General features: G+C 25.4%; 1 protein-coding gene across 3 annotated transcripts in view; it reads right to left on the bottom strand.

Annotated features, from left to right (window-relative positions):
* Window positions 1-22725, bottom strand: part of macrod1 (mono-ADP ribosylhydrolase 1) — a 192130-nt gene that overhangs the window by 137253 nt on the left and 32152 nt on the right. The window lies entirely within an intron of this gene.

Here is a 22725-nt window from a genome sequence, read left to right as displayed (position 1 = left end):
GTTAAGTCAATAGTGATTTCAGATTTACTGCATGACTCATTTATTTATTATAAGCACCAAATATTTGCAGTCGCAGCTTCTCAAACTCAATAACTTGCTTGCTTTTCTTCATTTCATATTATTTTCATATTAATATCTATTGATTTATTACCTCCACCAAGGCCAAGGGCCTTGATGTTTTCACCGGTGTTGGTTTGTTTGTTACCTCTGCCAAGGCCAATGGCCTTGGGCCAAGGAGGTTATTACCTCAATGTGTTATGAGAAAAAAAGAAAATAACACGTAAAAATGACTACTTTATAATATTATGACTTTGTTCTCATAATATTACGACTTTTTTTTCTCTGAAACTTCTGACTTTATTCTCATATTCCGACTTTTTTCTCGTAAACTACTGACTTTATTCTCATAATATTACGACTTTTTTTTCTCGTAAACTTCTGACTTTATTCTCATAATATTACGACTTTTTTTTCTCGTAAACTTCTGACTTTATTCTCATAATATTACGACTTTTTTTTCTCGTAAACTTCTGACTTTATTCTCATAATATTACGACTTTTTTTCTCGTAAACTTCTGTCTTTATTATCATAATATTACGACTTTTTTCTCGTACATTTTTTACTTTATTCTCGTAATATTACGACTTTTTTTTCTCGTAAACTTCTGACTTTATTCTCATAATATTACGACTTTTTTTTCTCGTAAACTTCTGACTTTATTCTCATAATATTACGACTTTTTTTTCTCGTAAACTTCTGACTTTATTCTCATAATATTACGACTTTTTTTCTCGTAAACTTCTGTCTTTATTATCATAATATTACGACTTTTTTCTCGTACATTTTTTACTTTATTCTCGTAATATTACGACTTTTTTTTCTCGTAAACTTCTGACTTTATTCTCATAATATTACGACTTTTTTTCTCGTAAACTTCTGACTTTATTCTCATATTACGATTTTTTTTTCTCGTAAACTTCTGACTTTATTATCATAATATTACGACTTTTTTTAACCTATGAATTTATTCTCGTAATATTATGACTTTATTCTCATATTATTACGACTTTTTTTCTCGTAAACTTCTGACTTTATTCTCATAATATTACGACTTCTTTCTCGTAAACTTCTGACTTTATTCTCGTAATATTACGACTTTTTCTCCTCGTAAACTTCTGACTATATTCTCATAATATTACGACTTTTTTTCTCGTAAACTTCTGACTTTATTCTCATATTACGACTTTTTTTTCTCGTAAACTTCTGACTTTATTATCATAATATTACGACTTTTTTTAACCTGTGAATTAATATTACAACTTTTTTTCTCGTAAACTTCTGACTTTATTCTCATAATATTACGACTTTTTTCTCGTAAACTTCTGACTTTATTCTCATAATATTACGACTTTTTTCTCGTAAACTTCTGACTTTATTATCATAATATTACAACTTTTTTTTCTCGGAAACTTGACTTTATTATCATAATATTAAGATTTTTTTCTTTTAAACCTATGACTTTATTCTCGTATTATTATGACTTTATTCTCATAATATTACGACTTTTTTCTCGTAAACTTCTGACTTTATTCTCATAATATTACGACTTTTTTTCTCGTAAACTTCTGACTTTATTCTCGTAATATTACGACTTTTTTTTCTCGTAAACTTCTGACTTTATTCTCATAATATTACGACTTTTTTTCTCGTAAAATTCTGTCTTTATTATCATAATATTACGACTTTTTTTTCTCGTAAACTTCTGACTTTATTCTCATAATACTATGGCTTTTTTCTCGTAAACTTCTGACTTTATTCTCATAATCTTACGACTTTTTTCTCGTACATTTTTTACTTTATCCTCGTAATATTACGACTTTTTTTTCTCGTAAACTTCTGACTTTATTCTCATAATATTACGACTTTTTTTCTCGTAAACTTCTGACTTTATTCTCATTTTACGACTTTTTTTTCTCGTAAACTTCTGACTTTATTATCATATTACGACTTTTTTTAACCTATGAATTTATTCTCGTAATATTATGACTTTATTCTCATAATATTACGACTTTTTTTCTCGTAAACTTCTGACTTTATTCTCATAATATTACGACTTTTTTCTCGTAAACTTCTGACTTTATTCTCGTAATATTACGACTTTTTTTTCTCGTAAACTTCTGACTATATTCTCATAATATTACGACTTTTTTTTCTCGTAAACTTCTGACTTTATTCTCATATTACGACTTTTTTTTCTCGTAAACTTCTGACTTTATTATCATAATATTACGACTTTTTTTAACCTATGAATTTATTCTCGTAATATTATGACTTTATTCTCATAATATTACGACTTTTTTTCTCGTAAACTTCTGACTTTATTCTCATAATATTACGACTTTTTTCTCGTAAACTTCTGACTTTATTCTCATAATATTACGACTTTTTTCTCGTAAACTTCTGACTTTATTCTCATAATATTACGACTTTTTTCTCGTAAACTTCTGACTTTATTCTCATAATATTACGACTTTTTTCTCGTAAACTTCTGACTTTATTCTCATAATATTACGACTTTTTTCTCGTAAACTTCTGACTTTATTCTCGTAATATTACGACTTTTTCTCCTCGTAAACTTCTGACTATATTCTCATAATATTACGACTTTTTTTCTCGTAAACTTCTGACTTTATTCTCATATTACGACTTTTTTTTCTCGTAAACTTCTGACTTTATTATCATAATATTACGACTTTTTTTAACCTATGAATTAATATTACAACTTTTTTTCTCGTAAACTTCTGACTTTATTCTCATAATATTACGACTTTTTTCTCGTAAACTTCTGACTTTATTCTCATAATATTACGACTTTTTTCTCGTAAATTTCTGACTTTATTATCATAATATTACAACTTTTTTTTCTCGGAAACTTGACTTTATTATCATAATATTAAGATTTTTTTCTTTTAGACCTATGACTTTATTCTCGTATTATTATGACTTTATTCTCATAATATTACGACTTTTTTCTCGTAAACTTCTGACTTTATTCTCATAATATTACGACTTTTTTTCTCGTAAACTTCTGACTTTATTCTCGTAATATTACGACTTTTTTTTCTCGTAAACTTCTGACTTTATTCTCATAATATTACGACTTTTTTTCTCGTAAACTTCTGTCTTTATTATCATAATATTACGACTTTTTTTTCTCGTAAACTTCTGACTTTATTCTCATAATACTATGGCTTTTTTCTCGTAAACTTCTGACTTTATTCTCATAATCTTACGACTTTTTTCTCGTACATTTTTTACTTTATCCTCGTAATATTACGACTTTTTTTTCTCGTAAACTTCTGACTTTATTCTCATAATATTACGACTTTTTTTCTCGTAAACTTCTGACTTTATTCTCATTTTACGACTTTTTTTTCTCGTAAACTTCTGACTTTATTATCATATTACGACTTTTTTTAACCTATGAATTTATTCTCGTAATATTATGACTTTATTCTCATAATATTACGACTTTTTTTCTCGTAAACTTCTGACTTTATTCTCATAATATTACGACTTTTTTCTCGTAAACTTCTGACTTTATTCTCGTAATATTACGACTTTTTTTTCTCGTAAACTTCTGACTATATTCTCATAATATTACGACTTTTTTTTCTCGTAAACTTCTGACTTTATTCTCATATTACGACTTTTTTTTCTCGTAAACTTCTGACTTTATTATCATAATATTACGACTTTTTTTAACCTATGAATTTATTCTCGTAATATTATGACTTTATTCTCATAATATTACGACTTTTTTCTCGTAAACTTCTGACTTTATTCTCATAATATTACGACTTTTTTCTCGTAAACTTCTGACTTTATTCTCATAATATTACGACTTTTTTCTCGTAAACTTCTGACTTTATTCTCATAATATTACGACTTTTTTCTCGTAAACTTCTGACTTTATTATCATAATATTACAACTTTTTTTTCTCGGAAACTTGACTTTATTATCATAATATTAAGATTTTTTTCTTTTAAACCTATGACTTTATTCTCGTATTATTATGACTTTATTCTCATAATATTACGACTTTTTTCTCGTAAACTTCTGACTTTATTCTCAGAATATTACGACTTTTTTTCTCGTAAACTTCTGACTTTATTCTCGTAATATTACGACTTTTTTTTCTCGTAAACTTCTGACTTTATTCTCATAATATTACGACTTTTTTTCGAATAAACTTCTGTCTTTATTATCATAATATTACGACTTTTTTTTCTCGTAAACTTCTGACTTTATTCTCATAATACTATGGCTTTTTTCTCGTAAACTTCTGACTTTATTCTCATAATATTACGACTTTTTTCTCGTACATTTTTTATTTTATTCTCGTAATATTACGACTTTTTTTTCTCGTAAACTTCTGACTTTATTCTCATAATATTACGACTTTTTTTCTCGTAAACTTCTGACTTTATTCTCATATTACGACTTTTTTTTCTCGTAAACTTCTGACTTTATTATCATAATATTACGACTTTTTTTAACCTATGAATTTATTCTCGTAATATTATGACTTTATTCTCATAATATTACGACTTTTTTTCTCGTAAACTTCTGACTTTATTCTCGTAATATTATGACTTTTTTTTCTCGTAAACTTCTGACTATATTCTCATAATATTACGACTTTTTTTCTCGGAAACTTCTGACTTTATTCTCATATTACGACTTTTTTTTCTCGTAAACTTCTGACTTTATTATCATAATATTACGACTTTTTTTAACCTATGAATTTATTCTCGTAATATTATGACTTCATTCTCATAATATTACGAGTTTTTTTCTCGTAAACTTCTGACTTTATTCTCATAATATTACGACTTTTTTCTCGTAAACTTCTGACTTTATTCTCATAATATTACGACTTTTTTCTCGTAAACTTCTGACTTTATTATCATAATATTACAACTTTTTTTTTCTCGGAAACTTGACTTTATTATCATAATATTACGACTTTTTTTAACCTATGAATTAATATTACGACTTTTTTTCTCGTAAACTTCTGACTTTATTCTCATAATATTACAACTTTTTTCTCGTAAACTTCTGACTTTATTCTCATAATATTACGACTTTTTTCTCGTAAACTTCTGACTTTATTCTCATAATATTACGACTTTTTTCTCGTAAACTTCTGACTTTATTATCATAATATTACAACTTTTTTTTCTCGGAAACTTGACTTTATTATCATAATATTAAGATTTTTTTCTTTTAAACCTATGACTTTATTCTCGTATTATTATGACTTTATTCTCATAATATTACGACTTTTTTCTCGTAAACTTCTGACTTTATTATCATAATATTACGACTTTTTTTAACCTATGAATTAATATTACGACTTTTTTTCTCGTAAACTTCTGACTTTATTCTCATAATATTACAACTTTTTTCTCGTAAACTTCTGACTTTATTCTCGTAATATTACGACTTTTTTTTCTCGTAAACTTCTGACTTTATTCTCATAATATTACGACTTTTTTTCGAATAAACTTCTGTCTTTATTATCATAATATTACGACTTTTTTTTCTCGTAAACTTCTGACTTTATTCTCATAATACTATGGCTTTTTTCTCGTAAACTTCTGACTTTATTCTCATAATATTACGACTTTTTTCTCGTACATTTTTTACTTTATTCTCGTAATATTACGACTTTTTTTTCTCGTAAACTTCTGACTTTATTCTCATAATATTACGACTTTTTTTCTCGTAAACTTCTGACTTTATTCTCATATTACGACTTTTTTTTCTCGTAAACTTCTGACTTTATTATCATAATATTACGACTTTTTTTAACCTATGAATTTATTCTCGTAATATTATGACTTTATTCTCATAATATTACGACTTTTTTTCTCGTAAACTTCTGACTTTATTCTCATAATATTACGACTTTTTTCTCGTAAACTTCTGACTTTATTCTCGTAATATTATGACTTTTTTTTCTCGTAAACTTCTGACTATATTCTCATAATATTACGACTTTTTTTCTCGGAAACTTCTGACTTTATTCTCATATTACGACTTTTTTTTCTCGTAAACTTCTGACTTTATTATCATAATATTACGACTTTTTTTAACCTATGAATTTATTCTCGTAATATTATGACTTCATTCTCATAATATTACGAGTTTTTTTCTCGTAAACTTCTGACTTTATTCTCATAATATTACGACTTTTTTCTCGTAAACTTCTGACTTTATTCTCATAATATTACGACTTTTTTCTCGTAAACTTCTGACTTTATTATCATAATATTACAACTTTTTTTTTCTCGGAAACTTGACTTTATTATCATAATATTACGACTTTTTTTAACCTATGAATTAATATTACGACTTTTTTTCTCGTAAACTTCTGACTTTATTCTCATAATATTACGACTTTTTTCTCGTAAACTTCTGACTTTATTCTCATAATATTACGACTTTTTTCTCGTAAACTTCTGACTTTATTATCATAATATTACAACTTTTTTTTCTCGGAAACTTGACTTCATTATCATAATATTAAGATTTTTTTCTTTTAAACCTATGACTTTATTCTCGTATTATTATGACTTTATTCTCATAATATTACGACTTTTTTCTCGTAAACTTCTGACTTTATTCTCATAATATTACGACTTTTTTTCTCGTAAACTTCTGACTTTATTCTCGTAATATTACGACTTTTTTTTCTCGTAAACTTCTGACTTTATTATCATAATATTATGACTTTTTTTAACCTATGAATTTATTCTCGTAATATTATGACTTTATTCTCATAATATTACGACTTTTTTTCTCGTAAACTTCTGACTTTATTCTCATAATATTACGACTTTTTTCTCGTAAACTTCTGACTTTATTCTCGTAATATTACGACTTTTTTTTCTCGTAAACTTCTGACTATATTCTCATAATATTACGACTTTTTTTCTCGTAAACTTCTGACTTTATTCTCATATTACGACTTTTTTTTCTCGTAAAGTTCTGACTTTATTATCATAATATTACGACTTTTTTTAACCTATGAATTTATTCTCGTAATATTATGACTTTATTCTCATAATATTACGACTTTTTTCTCGTAAACTTCTGACTTTATTCTCATAATATTACGACTTTTTTCTCGTAAACTTCTGACTTTATTATCATAATATTACAACTTTTTTTTCTCGGAAACTTGACTTTATTATCATAATATTAAGATTTTTTTCTTTTAAACCTATGACTTTATTCTCGTATTATTATGACTTTATTCTCATAATATTACGACTTTTTTCTCGTAAACTTCTGACTTTATTCTCATAATATTACGACTTTTTTTCTCGTAAACTTCTGACTTTATTCTCGTAATATTACGACTTTTTTTTCTCGTAAACTTCTGACTTTATTCTCATAATATTACGACTTTTTTTCTCGTAAACTTCTGTCTTTATTCTCATAATATTAAGACTTTTTTTCTCGTAAACTTCTGACTTTATTCTCATAATACTATGGCTTTTTTCTCGTAAACTTCTGACTTTATTCTCATAATCTTACGACTTTTTTCTCGTACATTTTTTACTTTATCCTCGTAATATTACGACTTTTTTTTCTCGTAAACTTCTGACTTTATTCTCATAATATTACGACTTTTTTTCTCGTAAACTTCTGACTTTATTCTCATTTTACGACTTTTTTTTCTCGTAAACTTCTGACTTTATTATCATAATATTACGACTTTTTTTAACCTATGAATTTATTCTCGTAATATTATGACTTTATTCTCATAATATTACGACTTTTTTTCTCGTAAACTTCTGACTTTATTCTCATAATATTACGACTTTTTTCTCGTAAACTTCTGACTTTATTCTCGTAATATTACGACTTTTTTTTCTCGTAAACTTCTGACTATATTCTCATAATATTACGACTTTTTTTCTCGTAAACTTCTGACTTTATTCTCATATTACGACTTTTTTTTCTCGTAAACTTCTGACTTTATTATCATAATATTACGACTTTTTTTAACCTATGAATTTATTCTCGTAATATTATGACCTTATTCTCATAATATTACGACTTTTTTCTCGTAAACTTCTGACTTTATTCTCATAATATTACGACTTTTTTCTCGTAAACTTCTGACTTTATTATCATAATATTACAACTTTTTTTTCTCGGAAACTTGACTTTATTATCATAATATTAAGATTTTTTTCTTTTAAAACTATGACTTTATTCTCGTATTATTATGACTTTATTCTCATAATATTACGACTTTTTTCTCGTAAACTTCTGACTTTATTCTCATAATATTACGACTTTTTTTCTCGTAAACTTCTGTCTTTATTCTCATAATATTAAGACTTTTTTTCTCGTAAACTTCTCACTTTATTCTCATAATACTATGGCTTTTTTCTCGTAAACTTCTGACTTTATTCTCATAATCTTACGACTTTTTTCTCGTACATTTTTTACTTTATTCTCATAATCTTACGACTTTTTTCTCGTACATTTTTTACTTTATCCTCGTAATATTACGACTTTTTTTTCTCGTAAACTTCTGACTTTATTCTCATAATATTACGACTTTTTTTCTCGTAAACTTCTGACTTTATTATCATAATATTACGACTTTTTTTAACCTATGAATTTATTCTCGTAATATTATGACTTTATTCTCATAATATTACGACTTTTTTTCTCGTAAACTTCTGACTTTATTCTCATAATATTACGACTTTTTTTCTCGTAAAGTTCTGACTTTATTCTCATATTACGACTTTTTTTTCTCGTAAACTTCTGACTTTATTATCATAATATTACGACTTTTTTCTCGTAAACTTCTGACTTTATTATCATAATATTACGACTTTTTTTAACCTATGAATTTATTCTCGTAATATTATGACTTTATTCTCATAATATTACGACTTTTTTTCTCGTAAACTTCTGACTTTATTCTCATAATATTACGACTTTTTTCTCGTAAACTTCTGACTTTATTCTCGTAATATTATGACTTTTTTTTCTCGTAAACTTCTGACTATATTCTCATAATATTACGACTTTTTTTCTCGGAAACTTCTGACTTTATTCTCATATTACGAATTTTTTTTCTCGTAAACTTCTGACTTTATTATCATAATATTACGACTTTTTTTAACCTATGAATTTATTCTCGTAATATTATGACTTCATTCTCATAATATTACGACTTTTTTTCTCGTAAACTTCTGACTTTATTCTCATAATATTACGACTTTTTTCTCGTAAACTTCTGACTTTATTCTCATAATATTACGACTTTTTTCTCGTAAACTTCTGACTTTATTATCATAATATTACAACTTTTTTTTTCTCGGAAACTTGACTTTATTATCATAATATTACGACTTTTTTTAACCTATGAATTAATATTACGACTTTTTTTCTCGTAAACTTCTGACTTTATTCTCATAATATTACGACTTTTTTCTCGTAAACTTCTGACTTTATTCTCATAATATTACGACTTTTTTCTCGTAAACTTCTGACTTTATTATCATAATATTACAACTTTTTTTTCTCGGAAACTTGACTTTATTATCATAATATTACGATTTTTTTCTTTTAAACCTATGACTTTATTCTCGTATTATTATGACTTTATTCTCATAATATTACGACTTTTTTCTCGTAAACTTCTGACTTTATTCTCATAATATTACGACTTTTTTTCTCGTAAACTTCTGACTTTATTCTCGTAATATTACGACTTTTTTTTCTCGTAAACTTCTGACTTCATTCTCATAATATTACGACTTTTTTTCTCGTAAACTTCTGACTTTATTCTCATATTACGACTTTTTTCTCGTAAACTTCTGACTTTATTCTCGTAATATTACGACTTTTTTTTCTCGTAAACTTCTGACTATATTCTCATAATATTACGACTTTTTTTCTCGTAAACTTCTGACTTTATTCTCATATTACGACTTTTTTTTCTCGTAAACTTCTGACTTTATTCTCATAATATTACGACTTTTTTCTCGTAAACTTCTGACTTTATTCTCATAATATTAAGACTTTTTTTCTCGTAAACTTCTGACTTTATTCTCATAATACTATGGCTTTTTTCTCGTAAACTTCTGACTTTATTCTCATAATCTTACGACTTTTTTCTCGTACATTTTTTACTTTATTCTCGTAATATTACGACTTTTTTTTCTCGTAAACTTCTGACTTTATTCTCATAATATTACGACTTTTTTTCTCGTAAACTTCTGACTTTATTCTCATATTACGACTTTTTTTTCTCGTAAACTTCTGACTTTATTATCATAATATTACGACTTTTTTTAACCTATGAATTTATTTTCGTAATATTATGACTTAATTCTCATAATATTACGACTTTTTTTCTCGTAAACTTCTGACTTTATTCTCATAATATTACGACTTTTTTTAACCTATGAATTTATTCTCGTAATATTATGACTTTATTCTCATAATATTACGACTTTTTTTCTCGTAAACTTCTGACTTTATTCTCATAATATTACGACTTTTTTCTCGTAAACTTCTGACTTTATTCTCGTAATATTATGACTTTTTTTTCTCGTAAACTTCTGACTATATTCTCATAATATTACGACTTTTTTTCTCGGAAACTTCTGACTTTATTCTCATATTACGAATTTTTTTTCTCGTAAACTTCTGACTTTATTATCATAATATTACGACTTTTTTTAACCTATGAATTTATTCTCGTAATATTATGACTTCATTCTCATAATATTACGACTTTTTTTCTCGTAAACTTCTGACTTTATTCTCGTAATATTACGACTTTTTTTTCTCGTAAACTTCTGACTTTATTCTCATAATATTACGACTTTTTCTCGTAAACTTCTGTCTTTATTCTCATAATATTAAGACTTTTTTTCTCGTAAACTTCTGACTTTATTCTCATAATACTATGGCTTTTTTCTCGTAAACTTCTGACTTTATTCTCATAATCTTACGACTTTTTTCTCGTACATTTTTTACTTTATTCTCATAATCTTACGACTTTTTTCTCGTACATTTTTTACTTTATCCTCGTAATATTACGACTTTTTTTTCTCGTAAACTTCTGACTTTATTCTCATAATATTACGACTTTTTTTCTCGTAAACTTCTGACTTTATTCTCATTTTACGACTTTTTTTTCTCGTAAACTTCTGACTTTATTATCATAATATTACGACTTTTTTTAACCTATGAATTTATTCTCGTAATATTATGACTTTATTCTCATAATATTACGACTTTTTTTCTCGTAAACTTCTGACTTTATTCTCATAATATTACGACTTTTTTCTCGTAAACTTCTGACTTTATTCTCGTAATATTACGACTTTTTTTTCTCGTAAACTTCTGACTATATTCTCATAATATTACGACTTTTTTTCTCGTAAACTTCTGACTTTATTCTCATATTACGACTTTTTTTTCTCGTAAACTTCTGACTTTATTATCATAATATTACGACTTTTTTTAACCTATGAATTTATTCTCGTAATATTATGACTTTATTCTCATAATATTACGACTTTTTTCTCGTAAACTTCTGACTTTATTCTCATAATATTACGACTTTTTTCTCGTAAACTTCTGACTTTATTATCATAACATTACAACTTTTTTTTCTCGGAAACTTGACTTTATTATCATAATATTAAGATTTTTTTCTTTTAAACCTATGACTTTATTCTCGTATTATTATGACTTTATTCTCATAATATTACGACTTTTTTCTCGTAAACTTCTGACTTTATTCTCATATTACGACTTTTTTTTCTCGTAAACTTCTGACTTTATTATCATAATATTACGACTTTTTTTAACCTATGAATTTATTCTCGTAATATTATGACTTTATTCTCATAATATTACGACTTTTTTCTCGTAAACTTCTGACTTTATTCTCATAATATTACGACTTTTTTCTCGTAAACTTCTGACTTTATTATCATAATATTACAACTTTTTTTTCTCGGAAACTTGACTTTATTATCATAATATTAAGATTTTTTTCTTTTAAACCTATGACTTTATTCTCGTATTATTATGACTTTATTCTCATAATATTACGACTTTTTTCTCGTAAACTTCTGACTTTATTCTCATAATATTACGACTTTTTTTCTTGTAAACTTCTGACTTTATTCTCGTAATATTACGACTTTTTTTTCTCGTAAACTTCTGACTTTATTCTCATAATATTACGACTTTTTTTCTCGTAAACTTCTGTCTTTATTCTCATAATATTAAGACTTTTTTTCTCGTAAACTTCTGACTTTATTCTCATAATACTATGGCTTTTTTCTCGTAAACTTCTGACTTTATTATCATAATATTACAACTTTTTTTTCTCGGAAACTTGACTTTATTGTCATAATATTAAGATTTTTTTCTTTTAAACCTATGACTTTATTCTCGTATTATTATGACTTTATTCTCATAATATTACGACTTTTTTCTCGTAAACTTCTGACTTTATTCTCATAATATTACGACTTTTTTTCTCGTAAACTTCTGACTTTATTCTCGTAATATTACGACTTTTTTTTCTCGTAAACTTCTGACTTTATTCTCATAATATTACGACTTTTTTTCTCGTAAACTTCTGTCTTTATTCTCATAATATTAACTTTTTTTCTCGTAAACTTCTGACTTTATTCTCATAATATTACGACTTTTTTTCTCGTAAACTTCTGACTTTATTCTCATATTACGACTTTTTTTTCTCGTAAACTTCTGACTTTATTATCATAATATTACGACTTTTTTTAACCTATGAATTTATTTTCGTAATATTATGACTTAATTCTCATAATATTACGACTTTTTTTCTCGTAAACTTCTGACTTTATTCTCATAATATTACGACTTTTTTTAACCTATGAATTTATTCTCGTAATATTATGACTTTATTCTCATAATATTACGACTTTTTTTCTCGTAAACTTCTGACTTTATTCTCATAATATTACGACTTTTTTCTCGTAAACTTCTGACTTTATTCTCGTAATATTATGACTTTTTTTTCTCGTAAACTTCTGACTATATTCTCATAATATTACGACTTTTTTTCTCGGAAACTTCTGACTTTATTCTCATATTACGAATTTTTTTTCTCGTAAACTTCTGACTTTATTATCATAATATTACGACTTTTTTTAACCTATGAATTTATTCTCGTAATATTATGACTTCATTCTCATAATATTACGACTTTTTTTCTCGTAAACTTCTGACTTTATTCTCGTAATATTACGACTTTTTTTTCTCGTAAACTTCTGACTTTATTCTCATAATATTACGACTTTTTCTCGTAAACTTCTGTCTTTATTCTCATAATATTAAGACTTTTTTTCTCGTAAACTTCTGACTTTATTCTCATAATACTATGGCTTTTTTCTCGTAAACTTCTGACTTTATTCTCATAATCTTACGACTTTTTTCTCGTACATTTTTTACTTTATTCTCATAATCTTACGACTTTTTTCTCGTACATTTTTTACTTTATCCTCGTAATATTACGACTTTTTTTTCTCGTAAACTTCTGACTTTATTCTCATAATATTACGACTTTTTTTCTCGTAAACTTCTGACTTTATTCTCATTTTACGACTTTTTTTTCTCGTAAACTTCTGACTTTATTATCATAATATTACGACTTTTTTTAACCTATGAATTTATTCTCGTAATATTATGACTTTATTCTCATAATATTACGACTTTTTTTCTCGTAAACTTCTGACTTTATTCTCATAATATTACGACTTTTTTCTCGTAAACTTCTGACTTTATTCTCGTAATATTACGACTTTTTTTTCTCGTAAACTTCTGACTATATTCTCATAATATTACGACTTTTTTTCTCGTAAACTTCTGACTTTATTCTCATATTACGACTTTTTTTTCTCGTAAACTTCTGACTTTATTATCATAATATTACGACTTTTTTTAACCTATGAATTTATTCTCGTAATATTATGACTTTATTCTCATAATATTACGACTTTTTTCTCGTAAACTTCTGACTTTATTCTCATAATATTACGACTTTTTTCTCGTAAACTTCTGACTTTATTATCATAACATTACAACTTTTTTTTCTCGGAAACTTGACTTTATTATCATAATATTAAGATTTTTTTCTTTTAAACCTATGACTTTATTCTCGTATTATTATGACTTTATTCTCATAATATTACGACTTTTTTCTCGTAAACTTCTGACTTTATTCTCATATTACGACTTTTTTTTCTCGTAAACTTCTGACTTTATTATCATAATATTACGACTTTTTTTAACCTATGAATTTATTCTCGTAATATTATGACTTTATTCTCATAATATTACGACTTTTTTCTCGTAAACTTCTGACTTTATTCTCATAATATTACGACTTTTTTCTCGTAAACTTCTGACTTTATTATCATAATATTACAACTTTTTTTTCTCGGAAACTTGACTTTATTATCATAATATTAAGATTTTTTTCTTTTAAACCTATGACTTTATTCTCGTATTATTATGACTTTATTCTCATAATATTACGACTTTTTTCTCGTAAACTTCTGACTTTATTCTCATAATATTACGACTTTTTTTCTTGTAAACTTCTGACTTTATTCTCGTAATATTACGACTTTTTTTTCTCGTAAACTTCTGACTTTATTCTCATAATATTACGACTTTTTTTCTCGTAAACTTCTGTCTTTATTCTCATAATATTAAGACTTTTTTTCTCGTAAACTTCTGACTTTATTCTCATAATACTATGGCTTTTTTCTCGTAAACTTCTGACTTTATTATCATAATATTACAACTTTTTTTTCTCGGAAACTTGACTTTATTGTCATAATATTAAGATTTTTTTCTTTTAAACCTATGACTTTATTCTCGTATTATTATGACTTTATTCTCATAATATTACGACTTTTTTCTCGTAAACTTCTGACTTTATTCTCATAATATTACGACTTTTTTTCTCGTAAACTTCTGACTTTATTCTCGTAATATTACGACTTTTTTTTCTCGTAAACTTCTGACTTTATTCTCATAATATTACGACTTTTTTTCTCGTAAACTTCTGTCTTTATTCTCATAATATTAACTTTTTTTCTCGTAAACTTCTGACTTTATTCTCATAATATTACGACTTTTTTTCTCGTAAACTTCTGACTTTATTCTCATATTACGACTTTTTTTTCTCGTAAACTTCTGACTTTATTATCATAATATTACGACTTTTTTTAACCTATGAATTTATTTTCGTAATATTATGACTTAATTCTCATAATATTACGACTTTTTTTCTCGTAAACTTCTGACTTTATTCTCATAATATTACGACTTTTTTTAACCTATGAATTTATTCTCGTAATATTATGACTTTATTCTCATAATATTACGACTTTTTTTCTCGTAAACTTCTGACTTTATTCTCATAATAGTACGACTTTTTTCTCGTAAACTTCTGACTTTATTCTCGTAATATTATGACTTTTTTTTCTCGTAAACTTCTGACTATATTCTCATAATATTACGACTTTTTTTCTCGGAAACTTCTGACTTTATTCTCATATTACGAATTTTTTTTCTCGTAAACTTCTGACTTTATTATCATAATATTACGACTTTTTTTAACCTATGAATTTATTCTCGTAATATTATGACTTCATTCTCATAATATTACGACTTTTTTTCTCGTAAACTTCTGACTTTATTCTCGTAATATTACGACTTTTTTTTCTCGTAAACTTCTGACTTTATTCTCATAATATTACGACTTTTTCTCGTAAACTTCTGTCTTTATTCTCATAATATTAAGACTTTTTTTCTTGTAAACTTCTGACTTTATTCTCATAATACTATGGCTTTTTTCTCGTAAACTTCTGACTTTATTCTCATAATCTTACGACTTTTTTCTCGTACATTTTTTACTTTATTCTCATAATCTTACGACTTTTTTCTCGTACATTTTTTACTTTATCCTCGTAATATTACGACTTTTTTTTCTCGTAAACTTCTGACTTTATTCTCATAATATTACGACTTTTTTTCTCGTAAACTTCTGACTTTATTCTCATTTTACGACTTTTTTTTCTCGTAAATTTCTGACTTTATTATCATAATATTACGACTTTTTTTAACCTATGAATTTATTCTCGTAATATTATGACTTTATTCTCATAATATTACGACTTTTTTTTCTCGTAAACTTCTGACTTTATTATCATAATATTACGACTTTTTTTAACCTATGAATTTATTCTCGTAATATTATGACTTTATTCTCATAATATTACGACTTTTTTCTCGTAAACTTCTGACTTTATTCTCATAATATTACGACTTTTTTCTCGTAAACTTCTGACTTTATTATCATAATATTACAACTTTTTTTTCTCGGAAACTTGACTTTATTATCATAATATTAAGATTTTTTTCTTTTAAACCTATGACTTTATTCTCGTATTATTATGACTTTATTCTCATAATATTACGACTTTTTTCTCGTAAACTTCTGACTTTATTCTCATATTACGACTTTTTTTTCTCGTAAACTTCTGACTTTATTATCATAATATTACGACTTTTTTTAACCTATGAATTTATTCTCGTAATATTATGACTTTATTCTCATAATATTACGACTTTTTTCTCGTAAACTTCTGACTTTATTCTCATAATATTACGACTTTTTTCTCGTAAACTTCTGACTTTATTATCATAATATTACAACTTTTTTTTCTCGGAAACTTGACTTTATTATCATAATATTAAGATTTTTTTCTTTTAAACCTATGACTTTATTCTCGTATTATTATGACTTTATTCTCATAATATTACGACTTTTTTCTCGTAAACTTCTGACTTTATTCTCATAATATTACGACTTTTTTTCTCGTAAACTTCTGACTTTATTCTCGTAATATTACGACTTTTTTTTCTCGTAAACTTCTGACTATATTCTCATAATATTACGACTTTTTTTCTCGTAAACTTCTGACTTTATTCTCATATTACGACTTTTTTTTCTCGTAAACTTCTGACTTTATTATCATAATATTACGACTTTTTTTAACCTATGAATTTATTCTCGTAATATTATGACTTTATTCTCATAATATTACGACTTTTTTCTCGTAAACTTCTGACTTTATTCTCATAATATTACGACTTTTTTCTCGTAAACTTCTGACTTTATTATCATAACATTACAACTTTTTTTTCTCGGAAACTTGACTTTATTATCATAATATTAAGATTTTTTTCTTTTAAACCTATGACTTTATTCTCGTATTATTATGACTTTATTCTCATAATATTACGACTTTTTTCTCGTAAACTTCTGACTTTATTCTCATATTACGACTTTTTTTTCTCGTAAACTTCTGACTTTATTATCATAATATTACGACTTTTTTTAACCTATGAATTTATTCTCGTAATATTATGACTTTATTCTCATAATATTACGACTTTTTTCTCGTAAACTTCTGACTTTATTCTCATAATATTACGACTTTTTTCTCGTAAACTTCTGACTTTATTATCATAATATTACAACTTTTTTTTCTCGGAAACTTGACTTTATTATCATAATATTAAGATTTTTTTCTTTTAAACCTATGACTTTATTCTCGTATTATTATGACTTTATTCTCATAATATTACGACTTTTTTCTCGTAAACTTCTGACTTTATTCTCATAATATTACGACTTTTTTTCTCGTAAACTTCTGACTTTATTCTCGTAATATTACGACTTTTTTTTCTCGTAAACTTCTGACTTTATTCTCATAATATTACGACTTTTTTTCTCGTAAACTTCTGTCTTTATTCTCATAATATTAAGACTTTTTTTCTCGTAAACTTCTGACTTTATTCTCATAATACTATGGCTTTTTTCTCGTAAACTTCTGACTTTATTATCATAATATTACAACTTTTTTTTCTCGGAAACTTGACTTTATTGTCATAATATTAAGATTTTTTTCTTTTAAACCTATGACTTTATTCTCGTATTATTATGACTTTATTCTCATAATATTACGACTTTTTTCTCGTAAACTTCTGACTTTATTCTCATAATATTACGACTTTTTTTCTCGTAAACTTCTGACTTTATTCTCGTAATATTACGACTTTTTTTTCTCGTAAACTTCTGACTTTATTCTCATAATATTACGACTTTTTTTCTCGTAAACTTCTGTCTTTATTCTCATAATATTAACTTTTTTTCTCGTAAACTTCTGACTTTATTCTCATAATATTACGACTTTTTTTCTCGTAAACTTCTGACTTTATTCTCATATTACGACTTTTTTTTCTCGTAAACTTCTGACTTTATTATCATAATATTACGACTTTTTTTAACCTATGAATTTATTTTCGTAATATTATGACTTAATTCTCATAATATTACGACTTTTTTTCTCGTAAACTTCTGACTTTATTCTCATAATATTACGACTTTTTTTAACCTATGAATTTATTCTCGTAATATTATGACTTTATTCTCATAATATTACGACTTTTTTTCTCGTAAACTTCTGACTTTATTCTCATAATAGTACGACTTTTTTCTCGTAAACTTCTGACTTTATTCTCGTAATATTATGACTTTTTTTTCTCGTAAACTTCTGACTATATTCTCATAATATTACGACTTTTTTTCTCGGAAACTTCTGACTTTATTCTCATATTACGAATTTTTTTTCTCGTAAACTTCTGACTTTATTATCATAATATTACGACTTTTTTTAACCTATGAATTTATTCTCGTAATATTATGACTTCATTCTCATAATATTACGACTTTTTTTCTCGTAAACTTCTGACTTTATTCTCGTAATATTACGACTTTTTTTTCTCGTAAACTTCTGACTTTATTCTCATAATATTACGACTTTTTCTCGTAAACTTCTGTCTTTATTCTCATAATATTAAGACTTTTTTTCTTGTAAACTTCTGACTTTATTCTCATAATACTATGGCTTTTTTCTCGTAAACTTCTGACTTTATTCTCATAATCTTACGACTTTTTTCTCGTACATTTTTTACTTTATTCTCATAATCTTACGACTTTTTTCTCGTACATTTTTTACTTTATCCTCGTAATATTACGACTTTTTTTTCTCGTAAACTTCTGACTTTATTCTCATAATATTACGACTTTTTTTCTCGTAAACTTCTGACTTTATTCTCATTTTACGACTTTTTTTTCTCGTAAACTTCTGACTTTATTATCATAATATTACGACTTTTTTTAACCTATGAATTTATTCTCGTAATATTATGACTTTATTCTCATAATATTACGACTTTTTTTCTCGTAAACTTCTGACTTTATTCTCATAATATTACGACTTTTTTCTCGTAAACTTCTGACTTTATTCTCGTAATATTACGACTTTTTTTTCTCGTAAACTTCTGACTATATTCTCATAATATTCCGACTTTTTTTCTCGTAAACTTCTGACTTTATTCTCATATTACGACTTTTTTTTCTCGTAAACTTCTGACTTTATTATCATAATATTACGACTTTTTTTAGCCTATGAATTTATTCTCGTAATATTATGACTTTATTCTCATAATATTACGACTTTTTTCTCGTAAACTTCTGACTTTATTCTCATAATATTACGACTTTTTTCTCGTAAACTTCTGACTTTATTATCATAATATTACAACTTTTTTTTCTCGGAAACTTGACTTTATTATCATAATATTAAGATTTTTTTCTTTTAAACCTATGACTTTATTCTCGTATTATTATGACTTTATTCTCATAATATTACGACTTTTTTCTCGTAAACTTCTGACTTTATTCTCATATTACGACTTTTTTTTCTCGTAAACTTCTGACTTTATTATCATAATATTACGACTTTTTTTAACCTATGAATTTATTCTCGTAATATTATGACTTTATTCTCATAATATTACGACTTTTTTCTAGTAAACTTCTGACTTTATTCTCATAATATTACGACTTTTTTCTCGTAAACTTCTGACTTTATTATCATAATATTACAACTTTTTTTTCTCGGAAACTTGACTTTATTATCATAATATTAAGATTTTTTTCTTTTAAACCTATGACTTTATTCTCGTATTATTATGACTTTATTCTCATAATATTACGACTTTTTTCTCGTAAACTTCTGACTTTATTCTCATAATATTACGACTTTTTTTCTCGTAAACTTCTGACTTTATTCTCGTAATATTACGACTTTTTTTTCTCGTAAACTTCTGACTTTATTCTCATAATATTACGACTTTTTTTCTCGTAAACTTCTGTCTTTATTCTCATAATATTAAGACTTTTTTTCTCGTAAACTTCTGACTTTATTCTCATAATACTATGGCTTTTTTCTCGTAAACTTCTGACTTTATTATCATAATATTACAACTTTTTTTTCTCGGAAACTTGACTTTATTGTCATAATATTAAGATTTTTTTCTTTTAAACCTATGACTTTATTCTCGTATTATTATGACTTTATTCTCATAATATTACGACTTTTTTCTCGTAAACTTCTGACTTTATTCTCATAATATTACGACTTTTTTTCTCGTAAACTTCTGACTTTATTCTCGTAATATTACGACTTTTTTTTCTCGTAAACTTCTGACTTTATTCTCATAATATTACGACTTTTTTTCTCGTAAACTTCTGTCTTTATTCTCATAATATTAACTTTTTTTCTCGTAAACTTCTGACTTTATTCTCATAATACTATGGCTTTTTTCTCGTAAACTTCTGACTTTATTCTCATAATCTTACGACTTTTTTCTCGTACATTTTTTACTTTATTCTCATAATCTTACGACTTTTTTCTCGTACATTTTTTACTTTATCCTCGTAATATTACGACTTTTTTTTCTCGTAAACTTCTGACTTTATTCTCATAATATTACGACTTTTTTTCTCGTAAACTTCTGACTTTATTCTCATCTTACGACTTTTTTTTCTCGTAAACTTCTGACTTTATTATCATAATATTACGACTTTTTTTAACCTATGAATTTATTCTCGTAATATTATGACTTTATTCTCATAATATTACGACTTTTTTTCTCGTAAACTTCTGACTTTATTCTCATAATATTACGACTTTTTTCTCGTAAACTTCTGACTTTATTCTCGTAATATTACGACTTTTTTTTCTCGTAAACTTCTGACTATATTCTCATAATATTACGACTTTTTTTCTCGTAAACTTCTGACTTTATTCTCATATTACGACTTTTTTTTCTCGTAAACTTCTGACTTTATTGTCATAATATTACGACTTTTTTTAACCTATGAATTTATTCTCGTAATATTATGACTTTATTCTCATAATATTACGACTTTTTTCTCGTAAACTTCTGACTTTATTCTCATAATATTACGACTTTTGTCTCGTAAACTTCTAACTTTATTATCATAATATTACAACTTTTTTTTCTCGGAAACTTGACTTTATTATCATAATATTAAGATTTTTTTCTTTTAAACCTATGACTTTATTCTCGTATTATTATGACTTTATTCTCATAATATTACGACTTTTTTCTCGTAAACTTCTGACTTTATTCTCATAATATTACGACTTTTTTTCTCGTAAACTTCTGACTTTATTCTCATAATACTATGGCTTTTTTCTCGTAAACTTCTGACTTTATTCTCATAATCTTACGACTTTTTTCTCGTACATTTTTTACTTTATTCTCGTAATATTACGACTTTTTTTTCTCGTAAACTTCTGACTTTATTCTCATAATATTACGACTTTTTTTCTCGTAAACTTCTGACTTTATTCTCATATTACGACTTTTTTTTCTCGTAAACTTCTGACTTTATTATCATAATATTACGACTTTTTTTAACCTATGAATTTATTCTCGTAATATTATGACTTAATTCTCATAATATTACGACTTTTTTTCTCGTAAACTTCTGACTTTATTCTCATAATATTACGACTTTTTTTAACCTATGAATTTATTCTCGTAATATTATGACTTTATTCTCATAATATTACGACTTTTTTTCTCGTAAACTTCTGACTTTATTCTCATAATATTACGACTTTTTTCTCGTAAACTTCTGACTTTATTCTCGTAATATTATGACTTTTTTTTCTCGTAAACTTCTGACTATATTCTCATAATATTACGACTTTTTTTCTCGGAAACTTCTGACTTTATTCTCATATTACGAATTTTTTTTCTCGTAAACTTCTGACTTTATTATCATAATATTAAGACTTTTTTTTACCTATGAATTTATTCTCGTAATATTATGACTTCATTCTCATAATATTACGACTTTTTTTCTCGTAAACTTCTGACTTTATTCTCATAATATTACGACTTTTTTCTCGTAAACTTCTGACTTTATTCTCATAATATTACGACTTTTTTCTCGTAAACTTCTGACTTTATTATCATAATATTACAACTTTTTTTTTCTCGGAAACTTGACTTTATTATCATAATATTACGACTTTTTTTAACCTATGAATTAATATTACGACTTTTTTTCTCGTAAACTTCTGACTTTATTCTCATAATATTACGACTTTTTTCTCGTAAACTTCTGACTTTATTCTCATAATATTACGACTTT

Source organism: Sebastes fasciatus, chromosome 10, assembly GCF_043250625.1.
Source record: "Sebastes fasciatus isolate fSebFas1 chromosome 10, fSebFas1.pri, whole genome shotgun sequence".
In the NCBI taxonomy this organism is placed as follows: Eukaryota; Metazoa; Chordata; class Actinopteri; order Perciformes; family Sebastidae; genus Sebastes; species Sebastes fasciatus.
This window is presented reverse-complemented; position numbering and strand designations above follow the sequence as displayed.